The sequence below is a fragment of the Bubalus kerabau genome, chromosome 9, assembly GCF_029407905.1.
Source record: "Bubalus kerabau isolate K-KA32 ecotype Philippines breed swamp buffalo chromosome 9, PCC_UOA_SB_1v2, whole genome shotgun sequence".
NCBI classification, from domain to species: domain Eukaryota; kingdom Metazoa; phylum Chordata; class Mammalia; order Artiodactyla; family Bovidae; genus Bubalus; species Bubalus kerabau.
The window spans coordinates 73,278,782-73,305,018 of NC_073632.1; the positions used below are offsets into that span (position 1 = coordinate 73,278,782).

Sequence of the window (26,237 nt, forward strand, 5' to 3'; positions counted from 1 at the left end):
TTACCAAAGGGGAACACTGGAATGAGGAAGGGATAAATTATGAGTTTGGGATTAAAATATACACATAACTATACAGAAAACAGATAACCAGCAAGGACCTACTGTCTTGTTATAATCTATACCTTTTCCACCATGTATATATGTGCGTGCATATATATATACATCTGAACCACCTTACTGTACACCAGAAACTAACATAACATTGTAAATCAACTATACTTCAATAAAAAAAAATTTTACAAAAACATTCACCCCAAGATGAGTGGGTTTTACTTCCAATAGACTTTCTGTGAAACTAGAATGTCTCCCAGGGAGATGATGAGGCTGCTTGCTCTTGTTTGTGTCCATGCTGTGGTTTTCCTTTGTGCCCAACAATATTTTCTGGAGCTGGGTTGCTTCCTTTTTACAAGATGTGATGGTGACTTGGGGAACTCAAACTCTGGCATGCATGCAGAACATAATTAGGGGGAAAAAGTCCTCAGGCAGAAGTGTTCTCCACTCAAATAGAAAATAATTAGAAGTTTGTTTTTAATATCTGCAGTTTTGGGAGATCTTGTCCTATGGCTCTTTCCTTTGCTGAAAAGAATGGACTCTGTGACATCTACACTCAGCATGGATTCCCCAGAAAAGTGCTCCCTCAGGCTTTCCAAATGAAAGGCACTTTCCAAGGCTTTCCACTTTATCTCTAGGGGGATATGATTAAACAGCAGGTCTGCAACTCACTCTCCTCATTAAGGGGACAGAGATGCCTGCAGAAAACAAAGAAGGTAGCTTGGTCTAATCTCCCTATAAAGATGCTAATGACAGCTCTCCTGCCAAGCAAAGTAACTAAATTGCTGGTAGAAGAGTCCTTCTCTAAGGAAAGGTTTACCCATGGGTACCAGGTGATCAAGCCTGGGCTTTGTAAAGTTCTGGGGCAGAGTTCTCTGTCACAGGCATGAAAGCTCTGTAACCAACTGAGTATGAAAAGGAGAGGTTTCAAGACTAAAATGACCCTCTTCTGTACATGATCTGACCTGACATATCCCTCAGACATGTCCAGAATTCCCCTGAGCTACAGTGAATCCAGGACTTCACGAAACGTCCTGAAGACCTGTGTTGATAGCCCTAGGCTGGTCCCTGATTACCCTGTGCTTCTTGATCTGTTATCTCCTTGAAATCATCAGGAATGTTTGACTCTCGGTGTGTGCATGTGTGCTAAGTGACTTTAGTTGTGTCCAACTCTGTGACCCCATGGACTGTAGCCCACCATGCTCCTCTGTCCACGGGGATTCTCCAGGCAAGAATACTGGAGTGGGTTGCCATTTACTTCTCCAGGGGATCTTCCCGACCCAGGGATCAAATCCACACCTCTTATGTCTCCTGCATTGGCAGGCAGGTTCTTTACCACTAGCACTGCCTGGGAAGCCCCTGGGTAAGATCTCTGATTCCTGTGAATCTGATTAGACAGTCCCATCTTGTGATCAGTCAGGATGCTGGTAAAGGAAAAAAGGAGTTTGTTCAAGCTTCATGTATCAGGCATCAGTCTGCAAGGCGAGCTTCATGCCTCTTGGGAGGGTCCATAAACCAAAGGCAGGTGCCCATTTTGAATCACCTTTGAGATCTGCCAGATGTAAAGACTTGGTACTTAGTCTGCCAAGATAATCTAGATGAGCATCAAGAAGAGAAATGGATGGAATTTAGAAACCTAGGTGGAGATGTCATTCCCATCAGACAGATTTCCCTCAAATTTGAGATAAAAGGCTTTCATTATAAACTACTCTTTGAATCTGAATTCAGCTAAACTCATAACATCAAGCAGGACAGTGATACCAAACAGTGTCAGATCTAGCCAGATGGATGGAATGTTTGAGTGAAAGCAGTCAGTCAAGCAAGACAACCATGCCAAGTGGGAACTTGGGTATTTTCCAGCTAGCACGTGGATCAGAGGGTCCCTGGGCACACATCCCTTCATCCCACCTCCAGCTCTGCCTCTTACCGATCCAACCACTTGAGTCTATAGAGTCTACCTTTGTCCTTGGACTCCCAATTATTTTAATTTTCTACCCATTTCCTCTTTCATTTTTATCCCTTTGGGATCAGCTTTGGTAAGGTATCTGCCTTATAAGAAAAAAACAGGATTTTTCCAGTTATCCAGTGGCTAAGACTCCGTGCTTCCAATACAGACAGCATGGGTTCAATTCCTGGTCTGGAAACAATCACACACGACACACAGTGAGGCCAAATAAATAAACAGAAAGAACTAAAGTCACACAGCACTTTTTTCCTCATGATGGTAGGAAAATTAGTTCCCTGTAATCTTCTGGAGAGGGCTCTGCTTTAGGACTCAAATGAATCTGGAAGCAGCGTGTTGCCTGATTCAATGCAGATTATGGATGTGCCTATAGTTCCTTTAGTCACCAGAAACAGTGATCTGTAGAGGGTGGATGACACACTCAGCTGTCAGTTCCCTTCCAGGACCAGGAGAAATCATTTAACTCAAAAATCAAACAAAAGGAGCAAGCTCTGTCTTGTCTGATTGGCAATTACATTGTTTGAAAACCAGTCCTTCCCTCCAGCTTCTGAGGAAAACTCAGGGCTTGTACTGCTGATTAGAGAGCAAGAGTCTTTTTGCCAAACTCTAATGGATATTCCCCCAGATTTTGGAAGCAGAGTGAACACTGAATCATCAAAGAGCAATCAACTGTGGGCTCCATTTCAGATGTCTCTTTGGGCAGGAGAGGTTTAGCTCTATGCCAGATGCTAGACTTAAATCAATAACTCATCTTCCTTATATCCCAAGTAGATAACACTGGATTTTTGTATTGTCTAAAGAAATACAGAATATTTGCAACAGAATAGGAGACCTTGGACTCTAAGATACATGGAAACATCCTTGTCTTCTTTCTTTCAAAGACAACTGCTTGTTTATATTTAACATTTAGGTATCATTTACTCTTATTCAGACTTTTTAAGGGCTTCCCTGGTAAAGAATCTGCCTGCAATGGAGGACACCCTGGTTCGATTCCTGGGTCAGGAAGATCCCCTGGAGAAGCGATAGGCTACCCACTCCAGTATTCTTGGGCTTCCCTGGTGGCTCAGATGGTAAAGAATCTGCCTGCAATGTGGGAGACCTGGGTTCAATCCCTGGGTTGGGAACATCCAATGGAGGAGGGTATGGCAACCCACTCCAGTATTCTTGCCTGAAGCATCCCATGAACAGAGGAGCCTGGCAGGCTATAGTCCATGGGGTCACAAAGAATCAGACATGACTGAGCAGGCACGCACACATACACAGACATACCAAAAGACAGAAATTCATCTCACTTTTGTTGAGTACCAAGGCTAGACACTATGGTATTACAAATCAAAATGAACATTATTAACTACTTTTCCATTCCTGGCTCTATACTAGGTTCTGAAGATATGTTAGTGAACAAGATAAATTCTGCCCCTGCTTCACAGAACACACAGGTTTCAGAGAAGGCTGCCGAAAGAATTCCCGGTGAAGTACAGATGACAAACATTCGGAATCACCCTTCTAGGTTTGATTTTGTCAAATGCTGAGATTCCCTGATTTGGCAGTGATAATCTCAGGAGTTGCTTCTTGAATCTGGCAGTTCTTCCTTTTAGAACTTCTGGAAGATACATGATAATGGGTACTAAGTAATTTAATGGTTATCTATGGAGTTGGCATTGCTGGGTAGGGGGAGAGATCCAGTGGTTACACAGGCAATGCCATGGTGGGGGTGCACTGGTGAGGGTCTCATTGTGGATGGATTCTGTTTACCAAAGGGCCTAGAGAAAGTCAGTCCTAGTCAGAGCAGACTGAGTGGGGGAGCATACTCTCCCTTAGAAGTCAACTGATGATGATTTAGAGCATCAGCTCTGTTATTGGAACAAATTAAGAAAAATATTTTTTTAAGGACAGAGGCTTTCTGAGCAAAAGGCAGAAACAAATTCAGGACAGTGAGATCAAGAACCACATGGACACACACATGAATCCAGGCTGTCTGGCAACCAAGATAACTCTGAAGAATGAGTAGTAGCAACTGGCACTAAGACCCATTTTAGACTACAAGACTGTGTATTTAAGTATACAGTAGACTGTGTTACTTAAGTGTAATGAACATTATATTTTCTTAGAGTGGACCATTACTTCTTCCTGTAATGTTCATAAATTTCTATCTATGTTCCTGGAGAATGTAGACCCTTCCTAAGAGGAATGAAACAAACTAGATAAACAGAACTCAGAAGAGACAGATAAGCCTCTTTTCCACCAGAGTTGTGGTCTCTGTTCTTAGCTTCATCCAGCTGCAAGTGGCTAGTGTTCGGATAGGGACCATCTCATCAAGCAAACATCTTTCTCTTTCCCTTAAGCTCCATTATTTCCTCTCAGAAGAGTACCTTGGCTCCAAGAAATTTGGTCAAGGTTGCACACTTAACCCTTGCATACAGTTAGCATTTCATGTTTATACTCTAGACAAACCCCCAATACCTTTTGGAAGACTTCATTCAGTGAAGAGAAATTTACTGCAATGTGTCTAAGTATATGCAGTCAATGATGAATGTGTCAACCCGTGCGATAGGGCACCTCTAACTGAAGGATGTCTTCCTATGGAGGATCTCAATGCCCTAAACAGTGTGGAAAGAAGCCCTTAGCTCACTGCAGACTGATGACTGTGTAACTCTGAATAAGGAAAAGCTTTTGGGGCCTCTGTGTTCAGTGGCCCTGGCAGGCTTTCAAAATTTGGTTAAACAAGTTCCAGGGCAGCGTGGGACAATAACAGGAGTTTGGGAAAGGAGGTGGAAAGAGAGATCTGAGTAGTGCCCTGCAATAACCGCAGAGCCATAGCCAGAGTCGTGTGCCAAGAACAAAGTTTTGAGATGACCCCTCAGGAGAGCAAAGTAAGGCTGGTCAAACCCAGCATGAAAGGGCAATGAAATGTACAAACTGCAAGAAAGATCACCAAGGGAAAAACAAACAAACAAAAAAAACAAACACCCAAGCTTCATGCCAATGAAGGTGGCAAATTTACTTTCTAAAGAGGCCAACTTTCCCCCACTCCCAGCAAAACTCAGTTATCCATAATGACACCTAGTTAAATTATTGTTGTTGCATAACTGGTCTGGGATTCAGAGTACATATAGGCAATGTGTTGGTAAACACATATATGTTAAGAGACCATGGAACCTTGAAAGAAAAAGCAATTAGGGGCTCAGAAATTGTTTTTATGTCACTTCTATTTGAGAAGTGAGACCTGAAGAGAAGATGCTTAAAAACAAATAAAAAACCCCCTCCATTCTAGTGAACACATGAGGGCTTTAATTCATATTGTATAGAAAGACAAACAGGTAAGGAAAAGATGCCCAATCAATGCTTCCTTTCCAATCCCACTGGATATAAAGATTTGAGAAGGGAAACCTAAAACCATGGAGTTAAATAGCCTGTGACTAAAGGCGGTGGCGCCCCCACTCCAGTACTCTTGCCTGGAAAATCCCATGGATGGAGGAGCCTGGTAGGCTGCAGTCCATGGGGTCGCTAAGAGTCAGACAGGACTGAGTAACTTCACTTTCACTTTTCACTTTCATGCATTGGAAAAGGAAATGGCAACCCACTCCAGTGTTCTTGCCTGGAGAATCCCAGGGACGGGGGAGCCCGGTGGGCTGCCATCTATGGGGTCCCACAGAGTCCGACATGACTGAAGTGACTTAGCAGCAGCAGCAGCTTAGAGTGTGAGAGTCAGAAGACCACTTGGCTTACAGACCCTCCCAATTCAATGGTTCCATCAAATTTCCCGTCGTTCATAACACTGACATTTTGATATCCCAGCAGAAAAGTGCAGTTATTAGCTCATGCTTATTTTTACCAGCTAGAGCATTACCCATGTGTCTCTTTAGAACAGTGAGACCCCTAGGACACAAAGAAAGGAAAAAACATTCAATCATGATTTTTGATGCTGTGATTTAAAGTGCTAGTACCTCCTTTGAGAGAGTTACAAAGATAGCAGGAAGCTGAGATTCCCAGGGCAGGTCAGCAGGCAGTAGAGGAAAGGCATTTTTATAGCAACAATAAAAGCTTGAGAAAACATTGTTTGAAAACGTTGCTCTTCATCAGGCAATTTCTGGCTCCTTTCCTTACCAGGATGAACTTATTGGTCCCAAGCCATACACCATGCAATGCACAAGTAATTCAAAGTATTTTCTTCTAGCCAATTAGTAACTGTGTTTAACTCAATGAATAACAAGTGACCCTAAAGTCTGGGGAGAGTCAAAGTCCACTGCCTCATGGACTATATTTCCTTATGTCCAGAAATACAGGTGCCCAGATTTGTGTCTCTCTGAAAGAATAAAGGAAAAAGGAAATTGCAATGGAAGTTTTATTCTTTACTTTCATCTTTTGCCAAGTTTTAAGGACTTTACCATGAAAATCACAACAGAGGAAGGAAATTCTGCCCACAGTTCTAAATCATTTTTATAAATCTCATTCTTTTTGTTTTAAAGAGAAAAATGATATCAAAGTTGTATGTGTATTTGCATTTCCTTTTTAAGTTCAAGGCTGAGAAAATATGAATTTAGTGAGGAAACTCAGAACAAAAGAGGAAAAAAATCTTATTTAAAAAAGAAGCCAGAAGCTGACTTAAATTGTGCTTGACTTTTCAAAAAATTTTTTCCCCGAGGGACTTCCCTGGTGGTCCAGCAGTTAAGACTTTGCCTCCCAAGGTTTGATCCCTGGTCAGTGAGCTAAGATTTCACATGTCTTGTGGCCAAAAAAACCAAAACATAAAACAGAAACAATATTGTAACAAATTCAATAAAGACTTTAAAAATGGTCCACATTAAAAAAAATCTTTAAGAAATAAAGTTAAGAAAAAAGAAAATTATTTCCCCACTTCTTTTATTAGGAGAAAGAAAGCCTGTTAGCAGGGAGAGTTCAAATTCTACCAAGGGAGTTATAAACAACCTTCTCTAATCAAAATCAATATCTGACCCAGAATGTCTTGCTGGAATCACCACCTCAATATGACTCACACATTAGTTCCTGCTTCTATTGGTGAATCTCTACCTGTATTTTTATTTTATGGTCTTTTCTGATTGAAGTTGAAAGCATCATTGATGACCTGGCATGACTCTAAGAAGTAAAGAAATAAGTAATGAGATTTTAGAAAACAGGAAGAGATTATTTATCATGTTGACCTTGGAAGTTATGTCTATAGGCTCCATAGTTTTGGTTGGTATATTAGCTTCTTAGGGCTGCCAGAGCAAAATCTCATAAACTTGTTGGCTTAAAACAACAGAAATTCATTCTCTTACAGTCCTGAAAGCTCGAAGTCTGAAATCAAGGGGCCAGCAAGGTTGGTTCCTTCTGGAAATCTCTGAAGGAGATTCTGTTCTAGGTTTCTCTCCCAGCCTATGGTGGTTGCCAGTAATCTTGGCATTCCTTGGTTTGTAGATGCATCACTCAAGCATCTGCCTCCATTATCACATGCGTGTCTGTGTCTCTGCTTTCTCTTCTTATAAGGATGCTAGTCATATTGAATAAGGGATCCACCCTACCCCAGTATGATTTCATCTTAACTTATATCTTAATTACATGTGCAAATATTCTATTTCCAAAAGAGGTCACATGGACAGGTCCAGAGCTTAGGACTTCAACGTACCTTTCTAGGGTGACAAAATTCAACTCACTGTAGCCAGAAACAAATTTTTATAATTTTAACCAAAATGACTGAAGTTCAAGAAATCATTCTGTGTAAACCATTTTATGGACCTATTCACCCTAAAAATATAAGCCTTTGGCTTCACCCATGAGATTTGCATGTCAGCAAGTTAGGTTTTATGTATGTTTTGTATAGTGGCTTTTAAAAGATACTCATCAGGTAACTGCCCTTTATCCTCATTAAAATAACCCACTTGAGCTGCTGAACTTGGGCAGTCGCTGGAAATATCCTATTTGAAGTTGACTTACAGAATTCAAACGTATCACATATAATATGAGACCAAAATTTATGGTGTTGGAAGTTTACACAACTCAGATAGTGGATGATCAAGAAGGAGACCAAAACTGGAAGTTTCCTATCTGATCCACCAAACTTGGACAACTTCCAGTGGGATTCCAGAACAAGAATGCTTGTAAAGTAGTTTTCCTGATTTCAGAATAGTAATGGAATTGCAGTAGCAGCAGTTCCTCTGAAACCAGCTCCATTGGGTGATGTTTTTCTCATCTTTGGAGGGATCTTGACCAAAAGCACCTTGAAATGAATTTCAAGTTAAGACAATCCAACCTTTGAACCAAACACACCAATCAGGCAGCATTGAGAAAAGGCAAAGTAGAGAGTAATCATCAAGCATTTGTGACTGACTCCTCCATTTTTATCTATTGGAATTAAAGGTAAAAAGCCCTTAATTTGGGAACATTATAAATGCCATGAAACAAACAACTACACAGTAATTGCTTTGACTTCCATAATTTCCCCCAACATTTCACCCTGAAAAATATCAAGCATACAGCAAAGTTAAAAGAATTTTATGGTCAACATCACCTGGATTATATCATTAACATTTACTCTCTCATATAACTATCCATTGGTCCAACCGTCAATCTACCTGTCAATTTATCTTATTTTTATGCATTTGAAAGTAAATTACAGATATTAGTTCACAACCTCCTAAATATTTCAGCATGCATATCTTTAGCTGGGGATTTACATAAATCCCCATTTACATAACAGGGCACATAAACTATGAGATATTTATATCAAAGCACCCCCTCCCCGTGAAGATAATTTGTTTCATAGTAAGTGTCCAGGTAGCATATTCTTTTCCCCAGGCATTTCAGTGAATAACCAAAATAGAAGACAGAGATGTTAGTACTCAGGAAGGAGATGGCAAACAATGGGAGGAGATGAAACAAGAGCTGGTGGAAACCAGCAAAGAACTGGAAAAGAAAAACCATAGAAATAAGGCAAAATTGGAGGAAACACAAATCAAATCGACACTGTAATAAAAAAAAATTCTTTGAAAGTTGAAAAGAATTAGAAAGAAAATGAGAAAGAAACAGGCAAAGGAAATCCAACAGATAGTTGAAATTACCAAAGAGAGAAAAACTACTTAAGTAGTATGAGAATGAGAGGGACAGAAACATAATGGTAGATACGATACAACCCCTGCAATACAGAGACAATGTATAATAATTAGTATATGTCTAGCAGTATAAATGTGATTTAACTATTACACAGTGAAATGGGAAGATGGGCAAAAAAAGTGGGAAGAAAAATCCAATGATCTGTAATATATCTGAGTCAAAGGATATCATTTAAGGCTATAAAATGAATATAAATACAAGCATATATAAAGGTAAAAAGATACATTTTAAAAATTATTTTTTACTAAAATTAGGAGATGTAGGGGAAGGAGTTAGTGTAAAACATGAAAATAAGCTTGTTTTAGAAGGAAATGGCAACCCACTCCAGCATTCTTGCCTGAAGAATCCCTTGGATAGAGGAGCCTGGTGGGCTACAGTCAATGGGGTTGCAAAGAGTTGGACACGACTGAAGCAACTTATCACAGCACAGCACAGCACATTATTGCTCATAGTAAGGAAAAATAGATATTGTCTCTAAAGAAATAAAGGGCTAAGGGTAATACATATCTACAATTACACAAGTAACCACAAAACAAAACCACTAAACTTCCTAAATATCAGATAAATCATCCAGACTATAAAGATCACAGACTGAAATACTTTTTTTAAATACTTTTTTAGAAACTATAAAATGACATATATAAAAATATAACAGAATTGAGACTACATGTCTTTTAAATCAATAAATATAAATGGAATGAACATATCTATTAAAAGAAAAAGAATTGTAGGCAAGACTAAAAGGCAAAACACAACTCCAAGCTGTGTGTAAAAGAATCACTTAAAACAAAGTAAGTCAGAAAGGTTTAAAATAAAAGTGGAGAAAGTTATACCAGGTATTTAGAAACCAAAAGAAAGCAGGGATCCCAATTATAAAATCATAATAGATGTAGTACCAGAAAAGGAACATTAATGAAACAATGAGAAGGCATTTTAAAATCCTAACTCCTTGTAATTAATGGTGACTCTGTAACAGCTATAAATATTTACTTGAGCATAAAATAACATAGCAAAAATTTTCATAATTCAGAAACTATAGGAAATACCAGAAAGATTGGCAAAATATATTTCTAATAGGAGTTTATCTCTCAGAAATAAATTGGCAAAAACCAAATAAGGATATAGAATACCTAAATAACATAATTAGAGATAATTAATAAAAATGCAATACCTAGAAAATAGAGAATACATCTCCTTTCCAAGCACCCATAGTATAGTCAACTAAAACTGACCAGACTAGTATACAAATAAAATCTCAATAAATTCTTTATGATAGTGAGTTTTGCCATCCAAGAAAATGAATGTCTTTCCATTTGTCCAAGACCATTTTGTCCTTCAAAAATATCCTATCATTTACTTCACATAGGTCTTTGTTTAATTATTGATACACTTATCTCTTGATATTTTACCTTATTCATCACTATTGTTAATAGACTTATTCCATTAAGTTGTTATATTAACTGTATATATGGATATATAGAGAAATATATGTGTGTGTGAATATATATACATTTATTAATATTAGTGTTATACTATGCTCCTTTGGGTTTCCCTGGTAACCCAGGTGGTAAAGAATCCGCCTACAATGCAGAAGATCTGAGTTCGATTTCTAGATTGGGAAGATCCTCTGGAGAAGGGAATGGCAACCCACTCCAGTGTTCTTACCTGGAGAATCCCAAGGATAGTCGAGTCTGGAGGGTTACAGTCCATGGGGTCACAAAGAGTTGGACACAACTGAGCTATTAACATGCTCCTTTACTGAACTGTAAATTTTTCAGCTGATTTTTATTGCCAAATACCCAGTTCAGTTCAGTTCAGGTCAGTCGCTCAGTTGTGTCCAACTCTTTGCAACCCCATGAATCACAGCACACCAGGCCTCCCTGTCCATCTCCCGGAGTTCACTCAAACTCATGTCCATCGAGTCGGTGATGCCATCCAGCCATCTCATCCTGTGTCGTCCCCTTCTCCTCCTGCCCCCAGTCCCTCCCAGCATCAGGGTCTTTTCCACTGAGTCAACTCTTCACATGGGGTGGCCAAAAACTTTAGTCAATTTCCCAGTAGCCCTGTAGTCCTGAGAAGAGTGGCTGGAATGGGAATCTGAAAGTTCCTGCAAAGACTCAGAGCAGCTGATGGACACTAATTTGCCTCTGGACACTGCTGGAAGAGAACATGATTTCTGCTTTCTTTCCACCTTCTAAAATCTTATAATATGCATTTTATTCATACCACTCCAGTATTCTTCCCTGGAGAATCCCATGGACAGAGGAGCCTGGTGGGCTACAGTCCATAGGGGCGCAAAGAATCAGGCAGAACTGAAGCAATTTAGCACGCACTAACACACCAAAATTACAATTGGATATATATATATGTGTGTGTGTGTGTGTGTGTGTGTATTTCACTTCGCATAGAAATTGCACTTCAAAAAACTTATCCTCTACATATATTTACATGTGTGAAATTTAAATAGCAAACACATGCATACAACCTAGCTGTCCATCAGTGGAGGGTTGGTTTAAAAAATGATAGTATAGTCATTCAATGGATTATTGTGCATCTTAGAAAAGAATGAAGAAAAACTTTGTGAACTATTTTAGAAATAGTTTCAAGACATTAAGTGATCAAATTAAAGTGCAGAGCTTTATGAAGAGAAATCTGACCTTTGTTTTTTAAAAAAGGAAAAATCCCATATTATTCCACTGGCTTTTATATGCTAAAAATCCTGGAAAGGCAAATAGGAAACTAACAACAGTGGTTATCTTTGGGAGAGGACAATAACAAATGGGCAGATGGAGGATAGGATGGGAAAGATATAATACTACTTGGGGATTTATGTTTGAATTATTTCAATGCATTGCCTAGTCAAAAATAAATACATGAGTTTTTAATGATGAAGTCTGGCGGAAGAAAAGAACTTGGCAGAAGTTCAGTGGAACCCTATAAAGGCAGTTATCTAAAGACTTGAGAATAAGCTCCATGAGGACTGAGTCTGATTCAGCCAAGAAAAGGGAAAACTGAGAGGTGACAGAGCAGAACTTCTGTGTACAAGATGGTTGCTGACCATTTACCATCTTTCATGAAGACATGAATGGTTGAGCTTGAATATCCAAGTCAGACTGTGAAAACAGGACTAGGTTATTAAAAGCATATACAGACTGAAGCCAACCAGCCTTGAGATACTGAGCTCTCAATTCACTTGCTTAAACACCCTGTACTGGCTTTTTGTTCAATTACTTTAGAACAGGGAGCAAAGCCCTTCATAATCCGCACCAGGATACCTTTTAAACTGGGCCCACTGCTAGACACCTGCTGTCCTCTCTCTACATGATACACTCTCATCTCTGGCCTGGTTTTAACTTCCTGTTTTTAAAACCTCTTGTGCATTTTCATACCTCCATGCTTTTGCTGATGCTGATCTCACTTTTTGGAATATTCTTCTACTTATCTTCCTAAAGGGACTCTACTCATTCTTGAGACTGAAGAAGTAATGCCTTTGTGAAACCATTTGAAGCCCTCCCTAATTATGGCATAATTTGCTGGGTCTTCCTATGTCTTCTCCAGCTGAATGCCCATATCTCTGTTTTATTGGTCACTAAGCTACATGGTGATTAGTGGAGTAGAAGTTTGGTGCCCTGTTAAAATTGGCAGATACCAGATGTTATCTTTTTATCCTTAGAAACCAATATAGTGGCCCATAGTTAGCACAGTCCCTGGTCTTAAATCATGCTTACTATATGGAGGGTGAGGTATAAAAAATGTAATTGGGAATAAGAAAAATTAGGCACTATTCTGTGCTTATACATTTCAAACACGTTGATAGAATGATTACTAGTCTGCTCTCTTATGTTTACAACTTCAGGGACAAATTCCAAGGCAATCTGCAGGATGTACTAAACAGACTCTTGAGTACACCGGGATATATTCATTTCAAAAGATACACAGTGGGTTTGCCACCAATGCAGTTGTACAGTGGGGACTATAAATGTGCTCTGAAAGTGAAACGGCACGTGTTTTCTTCATACATGAAGAAAATGATGCTTTAGGTGTGTATTTTCTGAGACCACATGTATTTAAAACTTCCAAACTTAATGTTCCACTAATTTATTTCAGCATTTTAGTTCTTTTCCTTAAGGAGAACAAGAGAAGCCCACAAAAGCTTCTACCTGACGCTACCAACACTCACCTCTCCACATCTCCCATGACACAGTAAACAGAAATAGGACCTCTTTAAGAAGCCTTGGCTTTAGAAATGGGTCTCTTACATGTCAGAAAAATACATTTTAATTTATCAAAATGTTTCAATCAGGAAATTCCATCTCAGGCTCATATTTTACATTCAAAGTCTTGTTAAAACACTTGAGTCTCTATGAAATCACTTTGTTTATCATAACTGAGTAAATTATTCATAATTATAATACATGATCATATCATTTATGAGGAAATTGAATCAAACAGAAGCCTACGCCTTCTTTCAGTCCAATTATATACTGACTCTACTCAAACAACTGGAAACAAACTCCTCCAAGGTCAGCTGAGTTGGTCTGGATGTCCCATTCCATCACTGGGACCTCGGGCAAGTGCTCATCCTCATTAAACCTCTGTGTCCTCCCCTCATAAAAAAGAAATAATAATTTTTAAAAAAGAAATAATAATAACAACATACCTTAAAGCATTTCAAATTAGAAATGGGTTGCACATAGTACCTGGCATATAATAAATTCTCAACAAGTTGTGCACTTTTTTTTTTTCCCCTAAATCATAGTTCCATCTGTTTACCAGCATTTCCCTTGCCTTATTGTGGTTTCCTCATCTGGAGCACCTGTGCCCTCCCTCAACATTACCCTGATAGGCAAACTCATCTTGGTCCTTAAATATCAATACCAGCGTCAACTCCCCTGAGAAAACTTCCTGATTTCCTCCAACTTTTCTAGGCCAGTTAGTCATCCTTGAATGTTCTGCATACCTCTCTCACTACCCTTACTATACTGCTATGTAATATTTACTTACTTATCTATCTCCCCCACATTAGTGTAAATTCCTTGGAAAGAGAAACTGTGTCTTCATCTGTGATATCATAGTATCTTTATTTCTAAAAACACTGGTGTCTTTCCCATACCTGCATTGAGAAGGGAAATAAAAACAAAAGCTCTTAAAATGCTTTTATTCAGATGGCTGAAACGAAAGACACTCTAGGTGTTAATGATATTTTGATGAGGAACTCAAGGGGAGATTTCCTATTAAGAGTGTTAATCGGTCAGTTGTGTCCAACTCTTTGCAACCCCATGGGTGGTAGCTTGCCAGGCTCCTCTGTCCATGGAATTCTCCAGGGAAGAATACTGGAGTGGGTAGGCATTCCCTTCTCCAGGGGATCTTCCTGACTCAGGTATTGAACGCAAGTCTCCTTCATTGCAGGTAGATTCTTTACCATCTGAGCCACTAGGGAAGGCCTATTATGGCAAATATTTAAAATTTTCTTAGTCCTGAGTTAGTCATTACTCTTCTAAAAAAATAAAATAGTGGTACTTATAAAAAATTAACCAAAAGAATCTTAGGTTTTGAATCTAAAGTCTACTTTGCCATATAAGTAAAACAAAATATATGTCTTCCAGAAGCAAATTCAAGTACAATATTGACAATATCCACAATGTATGTTCAAAATGTTCCAAGTTCACAATAATACCTCAACAAATCTATAGATGAATAAAGAATGAGTAAGAAACCCTCTGTTTTGGGTGAAGTCAAAGTTTAGGGAAAAGGTTAAAAGGTTTCAATGATGAGTGTCTGTCAGAAGATTCTGTTTTTACTTCTCTGATGAACTGTGTTTAGAGTAATGCTGCTTTGAAAACTGGGCTAGGAATATGTAAAAATCCTCAATATTTCCTTCAAATCCCTCTTTACACACAAATATTTCATCAAGATTAACTTAATCCCTTACATGTGGAATCTAAAAAGAAATGATACAAATGAATTTACTTACAAAACAGAAAAAGACTCACAGACTTAGAAAATGAACTCATGGTTGCCAGTGGGAAGGCACAGTTACGGACTTTGGGAAGGTCATGCACACACTACTATATTTAAAATGGATAACCAACAAAAACCTATTGTGTAGCACATGGAACTCTGTTCAATGTCATGTGCCAGCCTGAATGGGAGGCGTACTTGGGGGAGAATGGATACGTGTATATGTATACGTATACGTATACGTATACGTATACGTATATGTATGGCTGAGTCCCTTCACTGTTCACCTGAAACTATCACAGTATTGTTAATCAGCTATACCCCAATACAAACTGCTTTTGGTGTTAGAAAAAAAAAAAAGATTAACGTAATTAACAAAATTATTTTTCAAGATGGAAAACATCACTGTAGAAAGTGAAGCAATCATTTTTTGAAAACTAATACAGTTATGTAAAGTTAAAAAATAAAATTAAATTAAAAAAAAAGTTACATTCAAGCACTCAATTAGAATGAGAACAACACTTTGCTAATTAAGTTGGAGGCAATCTTACACTGGCTTCTCAGGTAGCTCAGAGATAAAGAACACTCCTGCCAATACAGAGGATGCAAGACATGAGGGTTTGATCCCTAGGTTGGGAAGATCCCCTGGAGTAGGAAATGGCAATCCACTCCAGTATTCTTGCCTGAGACATTCCAAGGACAGAGTCTGGTTATAGTCCTTGGGGTCTCGAAGAGTCAGACATGACAAGCATGCATGCAAATACAACCTTATACTAGGAGTCTGAAAGACTCAGACTCTTACTCTCTATGCTTTTGGTGCAGGACAGTATATCCAGATTTGTTACTGATGGAATCTGAAGAGGTACTTGGAGAAGGCAATGGCACCCCACTCCAGTACTCTTGCCTGGAAAATCCCATGGATGGAGGAGCCTGGTAGGCTGCAGTCCATGGGATCGCTAAGAGTCAGACACGACTGAACAACTTCACTTTCACTTTTTCACTTTCATGCATTGGAGAAGGAAATGGCAACCCACTCCAGTGTTCTTGCCTGGAGAATCCCAGGGATGGGGGAGCCTGGTGGGCTGACGTCTATGGGGTCACACAGAGTCGGACACGACTGAAGTGACTTAGCAGCAGTAGCAGAATAGGTACTCACCTTCAAAAGCCAAGAAGATCAGATCATCACTCAGTAGTGTCCAACTCTTTGCGACCCCAGGAATCACAGCACGCCAGGCCTCCCTGTCCATCACCAACTCCCAGAGTTCACTCAGACTCACATCCATCGAGTCAGTGATGCCACCCAGCCATCTCATCCTCTGTCGTCCCCTTCTCCTCTTGCCCCCAATCCCTCCCAGCATCAGAGTCTTTTCCAATGAGTCAACTCTTCGCATGAGGTGGCCAAAGTACTGGAGTTTCAGCTTTAGCATCATTCCTTCCAAAGAAATCCCAGGGCTGATCTCCTTCAGAATGGACTGGTTGGATCTCCTTGCAGTCCAAGGGACTCTCAAGAGTCTTTTCCAACACCATACTTCAAAAGCATCAATTCTTTGGCACTCAGCCTTCTTCACAGTCCAACTCTCACATCCATACATGACCACAGGAAAAACCATAGCCTTGACTAGACGGACCTTTGTTGGCAAAGTAATGTCTCTGCTTTTGAATATGCTATCTAGATTGGTCATAACTTTCCTTCCAAGGAGGAAGCGTCTTTTAATTTCATGGCTGCAATCAACACCTGCAGTGATTTTGGAGCCCAGAAAAATAAAGTCTGACACTGTTTCCACTGTTTCTCCATCTATTTCCCATGAAGTGATAGGACCGGATGCCATGATCTTCGTTTTCTGAATGTTGAGCTTTAAGCCAACTTTCTCACTCTCCACTTTCACTTTCATCAAGAGGCTTTTTAGTTCCTCTTCACTTTCTGCCATAAGGGTGTGTCATCTGCATATCTGAGGTTTTTGATATTTCTCCCGGCAATCTTGATTCCAGCTTGTGTTTCTTCCAGTCCAGCATTTCTCATGATGTACTCTGCATAGAAGTTAAATAAACAGGGTGACAATATGCAGCCTGATGGACTCCTTTTCCTATTTGGAACCAGTCTGTTGTTCCATGTCCAGTTCTAACTGTTGCTTCCTGACCTGCATACAGATTTCTCAATAGGCAGGTCAGGTGGTCTGGTATTCCCATCTCTTTCAGAATTTTCCACAGTTTATTGTGATCCACACAGTCAAAGGCTTTGGCATAGTCGGTGAAGCAGAAATAGATGTTTTTTCTGGAACTCTCTTGCTTTTTCCATGATCCAGCGGATGTTGGCAATTTGATCTCTGTTTCCTCTGCCTTTTCTAAAACCAGCTTGAACATCTGGAAGTTCACGGTTCACGTATTGCTGAAGCCCGACTTGGAGAATTTTGAGCATTACTTTACTAGCGTGTAAGATGAGTGCAACTGTGCGGTAGTTTGAACATTCTTTGGCATTGCCTTTCTTTGGGATTGGAATGAAAATTGACCTTTTCCAGTCCTGTGGCCACTGCTGAGTTTTCCAAATTTGCTGGCATATTGAGTGCAGCACTTTCACAGCATCATCTTTCAGGATTTGGAATAGCTCAACTGGAATTCCATCATCTCCACTAGCTTTGTTCGTAGTGATGCTTTCTAAGGCCCACTTGACTTCACATTCCAGGATGTCTGGCTCTAGGTGAGTGATCACACCATTGTGATTATCTGGGTTGTGAAGATCTTTTTTGTACAGTTCTTCTGTGTATTCTTGCCATCTCTTCTTAATATCTTCTGCTTCTGTTAGGTCCATACCATTTCTGTCCTTTATCGAGCCCATCTTTGCATGAAATGTTCCTTTGGTAAAAAGCCAAGAAACCAGGTTTCAAACCAAAAGTATGCACAAACCTACAATAACTCATATAGTTTTAAACAGAAGCAGAGGGAAAAAAAAGATTTTTTATTTATTAGTAGTCCCTTATTTTCTAAGGAAGAAGGATTCTGGTAAGTGAAGGATTCCACCATAGGGAAGAGGTAAAATGGACTGAGCTCTGTAATATAAACCAGCTGCCCAAGCAGCCTCCTTTAAAATGTTCATTTCTCACCAATGCTCAAGGGAGGGGCATTTTATTGGAGAATGAGGACTGTCTGACTTCTGCTCCCAGCAAGTCATGGAGTGAGGACAATAGATTTCCCAGGACCCAGCTGCATGTGTCTCACACAATTATTTTTGTCTTTTGGTTGGAGTCAAAACCCCAAGTGGAGCAACTAATTTTATCACTGAGAGAACTGAAAGAAAAAGATAAACTAACCCCAACCAATGTAGGGGTTAATATACATCCTGCTGTGATTTGCTCCTGGTAGCTGATCAAAAATAGTGATGTTACTTGGAATCAATAACAAACTTCAGAAATGTAGCTGAATGTGCCATGAAGTCACAGTCTCAACTGGAACAGCTATGCTGACAGAGCTGTAAATATTTCCCTTCGAAGCCACAACAGTCCAATATAGGGTGTCTCTGTAGCAAGCCCTCCCTCCTGGCTGATGAAATCAGTCGCCATGGTAACAGGTGAACGAAGCAAGAGGCAGAAAATCATTTTCCATCCCCAGCACAGTTCCTTCCCATTCTACAAAATAACTCCAACACTCAGACAAAGTAACAAACAAAAAAAAATCCCCTGTTAACACTCCAGAATTCACCGATAGTCTCCTCCCTTGCTCCACTCAATCCATCTTCCTACACCACCCCATCACCTAATCCATACCAAAAATACTCTTTTTTTTTTTTATTATTCAACTCTACCCTCACTACAACCCTCCTTTATCTTTGGATTGATTTTATAGTGTCAATTCATAGTTCTTCCCAAATGTTCACAGGCAGCCAGGTTCCAGGACAGACCCAGGAATGGCCCCAGTTTCCAGTTCATCCACCCTCCAAGTCCATTTACAAATACCTCTCCTGTGAAGGTGCATGCATCCCCTTCCCTCCCAAATGACCTACCTTCCCAAGGTCCTCATTTCATCTCAAGGTGGGGCCACTTTCCCGCAGGCCCAGACTTCTCATGCTGGTCCCAGACTTGTCACTTCTGGTCTTCAGGCCCCACCAGCTGCTACATTCTTCAGGTACTTTGTTGTTTTGCTGGGCTTCATCCCTTCCTCCACCCTCCCCAGCAACTTTCCAAATGTGGAAACTTCACTGACTTACACTTCCTGTGCTAACCTATCTCTTGGCATCAGTTTCTTTCTCTCTGACCTGTTTCCAACCCTTGTATTGTAATGTTAGAAGTCCAAAAACACTTTTCTTAGCTGCAAAATACCAGAGACATCCTTGAAGAGCCAGACCTCCCTTGTTGAGGAAATGATCTGAATCAGAATCAGCTGCTTTTGGTTAGGAAGGGCCTGAAAGTGGGTGAGACTGTTGCAGGTGAGGTGAAGGGAAGAGCTTGTTACTCAGAGGAGGAAGGATGGGGATGCCAGCGAGATGACAGAGGCTTTGCACCCTGCTGCTGCTGCTGCTGCTAAGTCGCTTCAGTTGTGTCCGACTCTGTGCGACCCCATAGACGGCAGCCCACCAGGCTCCCCCATCCCTGGGATTCTAGGGCTCCCAAAACTTTAGGGAATGATCAAAGTTACAAAACACCTGGTGAAAGTAGATTTTGGTTTTGTTTATTTTGTGGGGTTGGTATGTGTGTGTGGCAAACTGAGGAAGGTGCTTTGCTTATCATCCCAGCTGACATGACAGGACTTAGGCAGGCACTTTGTATCCCTGAGGCAGACACAGAGCTGAGGACAAAACGATGAATATATGACTTGTAAGAAATTCTCAAAACCATAGAAGGGCTCTGAATTCTCATTTGTCATGTTTGACTCTCTGAGGCCCTGGCTGAAGCCTAGCATACATTTTAGTAAGCTTATGTAACTTTATAACCTGCCTTTAACACTTTCTGGCCCAAGGGAGAGCATAAAAATAAATAAAAATTGTAAAATGTGAGTAGGACACTTTATACACTGTGATTATAACCTTATGAAAACTATTTATATGCAGGGGGCATGGGTTTGATCCATGGTCAAGAAGCTAAATTTCCACAAGCCACATAAGTGGGGCCAAAAAGTAAAAAAAGAAGAAAAAGTTAAAAAAAATTTAAATAAAAAAATAAGATAATTAATTTAAATAAAAAGTAAATTTGAATTAAAAAAATATACAAAGATCAACAGTTTAGTAGTAGAATTACTGGTAACTCTTTTTCAAATGTTCTGTGATATATATATTAGTTTTACATTTTACATAGGTAATTATGATGGCTAAATAGTAATATGAGGAACTGTTCATGACAATATATTAAGTTTAAAAAACAGAATAAAATAGTGCTCTGATATGTCTGCAATAATGTAAAATAAAAATCCAATATAGTTAGTTACCCTCCACTCTTTCTGAAAGTTCACTTTTATACCACTTCATTTTTATGAAAGGCTTACATTAGCATCTGCTTTCACTAATGGAAAGAAATCCTAAAAGGATTCTTGTTTTTATGGGAAAAAGGTGAAAAACAAAAAGAGTGTTCAGCATCTGTTTGCAGTGAGCTGTTAGAGGCCATGTGTACCCTAAGCAGAGAGAGTAGCACCACCAAGCTCTTTCCTTGGAACTACGGTCAGCATCTCAGTATCAGGTTGTCTTAGATTTAACTGTGTCTCTGAGCAAGTGCGCCCGCTCAGTTGTGTCTGTCTCTGCAAATCCATGGACTGTAGCCTGCCAGGCTCCTCTGTCCATGGGATCTTCCAGGCAAGAATACTGCAGTGGGTGGCCATTTCCTCCTTCAGGGGATCTTTCTGATCCAGGGATCAAACCCCATCTTCTGGCTCTTTACCATTGAACCACCTGGGAAGCAGGTGTCTGTGAGCATCTACACTTTAATTTCAATTTCTTTTGTGCACCCCTTAGCTGGATTGTGTCCCTGAGCAATTGCTTCTTCACTTCACACCATGCTGATTTACAAAAAGTTTCTTAGGAACACTCTACTTTGGATATGGAAGAAACCCAGTATGTAAACAAGGGATGGAAAGGTGTTAAAAATAGTCCCAGTTTGATTCTTCTCAATTAATTTTTGTTGGCGTATAGTTGTTTTCCCTGGAGGAGGGCATGGCAACCCACTCCAGTATTCTTTCCTGGAGAATCCCCATGGACAGAAGAGCCTGGTGGGCTACAGTCCACGGGGTCACGACTGAGTGACTAAGCACACAGCCGTTTTATAATGCTGTGTAGTTTCTGCTGTACAACAAACTGAATCAGTTATATGTGTGTGTGTGTGTGTGTGTGTGTGTGTGTATATATCCCTTCTTTTTTGGATTTCCTGCCCATTTAGGTCATCACAGAACATTGAATAGAATCCCTGTGCTATATAGTAGGTTCTCATTAATTATCTGTTTTATACATCATAGGACTTCCCTGGTGGCTCAGATGGTAAAGTGTCTGCCTACAATGTGGGAGACCCGGGTTCGATCCCTGGGTCAGGAAGATGCTCTGGAGAAGGAAATGGCAACCCACTCCAGTACTCTTGCCTGGAAAATCCCATGGACGGAGGAGCATGGTACGCTTCAGTCCATGGGGTTGCAAAGAGTCAGACAACAACTGAGCGACTTCACTCTGTCTCACTTATACATCATAGTGTATATATGTCAATCCCAATCTCCTAATCCATCCCACTCCCCACTTCCAACCTTCCCCTTTTGGTGTCCATAAGTTTGTTCTCTATATTTGTCTCTATTTCTGCTCTGCAAACAAGTACATCTCTACCATTTTTCTAGAATCCATATATGTGTCACACACATATATGTGTGACAGAGTGAAGTAAGTCAGAAAGGTCCAGTGTGATTTTTATGGGAGATAGACTCTGTGATGGAGTTGACTTCAAGTTGTTTTTTTAGGGAGCCCTTAATATCAAGACTTGTGGGAAAGACGAATTAGAAGGGGGGAGGGCAGGGAGAAGTCTAGCTGCTCTGGTCCCTCAGAGTTGTCCCTGTTGGGTCGGAATCCCTGTTCTGCATGGTCCGCACGCTCAGTCACAGGACGCAGGCCACTTCAGGGAGGGGTGGCCTCAGGAGAAACAGTTCTAGGTTGCAGGGGCTCCACCTGAAGGCTGTCTGCTGACAACACTCTTAGTAGCTGAGCCCACAATTCCTTCCTTGATGCAAGCTGAGTCACACATGTCCATATTCAGTACAAAAATGAGAACATTTGGTATGAAATGGCAGGATACAGTGTCATTCAAAAGCCTTCATGTAAAAATCCCTTTTAATGTTGCTACATCAAATTTTTATTGCTACAGAACTGTGCTTTTAATAGTACCCATCTCATAGTACTGCCATGAGAATTAAGATGACAAATGTAAAGCACAAGGCCTGGCCCAAAGTGCTCAATATTTTTTATGGTTATTTGTTTTTCATTTTCCCTAACTTAAGCCATACTGGGATGAACTAGTCTTCTCCTCTGCCTTCCTTGTGTCACCAGTCAGGGCCAAGCTACACTTTTTTGCATCTTCCCCTTCTCTTTCTGCTTCCCAGCATTAAAAATGACATAAGGAGTTTGGGATTAACACATACACACATAAAAAAGCGATAACCAACAAGCAAGGCCTTGCTTTACAATGCAGGGAACTATAGTCAATGCTCTGTAGTAACTTATAAGGGAAAAGAATCTGAAAAACTATATATGTGTGTGTATATATATACAAATATATTTGTAGGTATAACTAAATCACTTTGCTGTATATCTTTACTCATATATATATGAATATATTTATTATATGTTTTCATATATATGTATGGGCTTTCCTGGTGGCTCAGTGGTAAAGAATCTGCCTGCTACTGCAGGAGACTCAATCCCTGGGTCGGGAAGATACCCTGGAGAAGGAAATGACAATCCACTCCAGGATTTTTGCCTGGGAAATCCCATGGACAGAGAAACCTAGCAGGCTATAGTCCATGGGGTTGTAAAAGAGTCAGACATGACTTGGCGACTAAACAACATGTATATATATATATATACATATATATGAATATATTGTATACATTCATATATATGAATATATATAACTGAATCACTTTGCTATACACTTGAAACTAACACAGCACTGTAAATCAACTATACTTCAGTGAAAAAAAAATTTTTAATTTAAAAATAAAATGATGTAAGGATGTGATGCTGGAGTCACACCAGCCTTCTTACGAGCATTTGATGACAGACAAGAGGGACAGACCCACAGTCTAAGGTTGGTGAAGCAGAAGAACACATAAATAAATAATCCACATCTTTAATATCATTTTTAAGATTACAAGCAATCCTGAGTTGTTTCACTCAGTAAACAAAAATATATATCCTCATGATATTTAAGCTACTCATACTTGCACTTTATTACTTGCAGCTAAAAATATTTCTAGCTAATACATAGGGCAGAAGGGATAGATAGAAGACTGGGAGGAAAGAAACACATAAGGTTTATAAGCTGGCTTGAGTTCTGGTAAGTTGGGAGAGTTGTGTGAATACAGAAACTTTATAAATAGAACTTCATGATGAGATCTCTTCTGACTGTGTCTGCTTCATATTGATCCACGGTTTAATTTTCTGAATATCTCCCTTCTCCTGACACAGAACAAATTAAGCCCCCCTTTGCCTCTAGGCTATGTGGAGCAGGTGTGTGCAGAAAGAAAGGGTGCTAATGAGATTTTCTGTTATTGGTGGGGACCATTGTGGCCATTAAAAAAACAAATGAAAAACTGCTTCATTCAGACATAGAGTCCTAGAACTTTAGTAAGAAGACCTGTATTCTGACAGTTTCTAACACTACCTATAATTTTAAGCAATTCGTCCTCTTTATTATTCATCAGCATGGAGTTGTGGAAAGACATCTCCATCCTCAGGAGGCTGTGTGCACAGGGCTCAGCTAGTGACTGACGGTGGACCTTGGGAGAAGAAATTCAGGAGCTAGGAATTTAACTTGCCAGAATTCCCCCAGTAAATGAGGAATGGAGAGAGGAATAGACTTTAGTGCTTCCCCAATTTTTATTCTTCATTCTAATTCTCTAAATAATTCTGCTTATCAGAGGCAGATTTCAAGCTTCTATACTATCATAGATGAAAGAGATGGCTAGGAAATAAAATCTCCTTGAATGATTAATTTAAATGAGTTTCAAGAACTGTAGAGTTTGGAACTGGTACATTATGAAAAATAAAACTGACTTCCTGGGTTGACTTTTTTTTTGGGGGGGGGTTGACTTTTAAGAAAACAGAGTGAATCCATTTTCAAGGGAGATGGACGAACTGACCCTAGCCCAGGCCCACAGATCCCACACACTCATACACACTTGGAAATGTCAGTTATTTAGCAAGATGTCCCCCACATTTGTGACACACTGGGTTATATGTATGCCATAACTTCTGTTTTGTTTTGGCTCTTAACTCTGTGTGGGTGACCATACACTTGTCTCAACGAAGTGATTTCTCAGTGCATGGTGGAGGCTCACAGGACTAGCAGAACAGTTGCCTGCTCCTCTCTGCTGGGCTGTGCTTCTCTTCCAGCCTTCTACACTCCCCAGCTCAGACATCCTGTCACATCTTTCCAGACCTGTCTTTCAACTGCTTACATGATTGTGCATTTATCTTTGACCTCTCAAGTGCTGCACAATCAAGTTGACACATATAGGGACTTCCCTGATGGTCCAGTGGTTGAGAATCCACCTTACAATGCAGGGATGCAGGTTTGATCCCTGGTCAGGGAACTAAGATCCCACATGCTTCAGGGCAACCAAGCCCATATGCCACAACTGCTGAAGCCCATGTGCTGAGAGCCTGTGCTCCACAACTAGAGAAAGCCCACAGGCAGCAGAAGACCCAGTGCAGCCAAAGAAGAGAAAGTTGACACATATAATGTCCATGGAGCCTGCCTCTACTAAGACAGTCTGTCTGCTGCTTCTCTCAGCACATTACATGAATCCAGAACCCTGAGGAGGGGCACTGGGGCAGCTGGTAAGTACAGCACTACAGAGCCTCACTCTGACCTTAGTGCTTCTACCAGCAGGCCAGCTCTCAGCTCCTTTGTTCTTGTTCCCCTTGGGTCCTCTGCTCATAAGCAATGCCTCAGCGGTTCTCAGCATCACACACAAGTTAAGCAAGTACATTCTCACTTTGAGGGTGCCTACAAGGCACTAAATCAGATTGGGTGATCTGAGCAGATAAAAAGGCCTTTATAAGCACAGCCATGCAAACCCTGAATAGACACATTAAGTGCATAATCAGTTTAGTTCAGCTGCTCAGTCATGTCTGACTCTCTGCAACCCCATGGACTGCATAATAGATGGTTACTTTTTAACCTCAAGCCAAAGAACTTGGCACAGAAGGGACCAATTTTAATCTGTGAGATCAAACAGTAAGCAAAGTGATTCCCACTAATTCATGTATTCCATGAACTGGGAGCAGAAGTAAAGGTATAGGATATTTCCTCCGGATAGCAGACTCTTCTTAGGGTTCTCTGTTTAGTCTAAACGGGGGTATGACAATGTTGGGCAGTGTTTCCCATGTGTGGGCTGTGAGTCCTTTTCCTCATATATCACCAGGGTGGCTTATTGAAAATGTAATTTTGTAGACTCCATCCAAGAGTTAAATTGGAATCTCTGGCAGGGGGGGATGCTAGGAGTGTGTATTTTAATCAGTTCCCCAAATTTGAGACCCACCCAAGTAGAGACAGGTCTTCCCCTGTGGCACTAGTGGTAAAGAACTCGTCTGCCAGTGCAGGAGATGGAAGAGACTCAGGTTCGATTCCTAGGTTGGGAAGATGCCTTGGAGAAGGGGATGGCAACCTACTCCAGTATTCATGCCTGAGAAATCCTATGGCCAGAGGGGCCTGGTAGACTACAGTTCATAGAGTCACAAAGAGTCGAACACAACTGAAGCAACTTTGCACACACGTGGAGAATATGGAGTTTGACTAATATATCAATGTTTCCCAAATGTGCCTGGAGCCCCAAGGTCCAAACAGACTCCCAGACATTTTCCCTGGGAGGTGCAGGTTCAGTAGGTCAGGGGCAGGGCCCTGGAATCTGTACACTTAATGTGTCCCAAGTGACGCTGGTGGGACAAGTTTGGGGAACTCTGAACAGGAGAAAATTG

General features: G+C 40.4%; 1 protein-coding gene across 4 annotated transcripts in view; it reads right to left on the reverse strand.

Annotated features, from left to right (window-relative positions):
- MRAP2 (melanocortin 2 receptor accessory protein 2) overlaps window positions 1–26,237 on the reverse strand; it is a 135,908-nt gene that overhangs the window by 70,198 nt on the left and 39,473 nt on the right. The window contains exon 1 of one of the 4 annotated variants that reach the window (XM_055535576.1): window positions 19,080–19,447. The exons of 2 other annotated variants lie outside the window; for them this stretch is intronic. The gene's annotated coding sequence lies outside the window, so the exon portion shown is untranslated. Of the gene's footprint in view, window positions 1–19,075; window positions 19,448–26,237 lie in introns of those variants that run through there. One more of the 4 variants, XM_055535574.1, reaches the window with a different exon arrangement.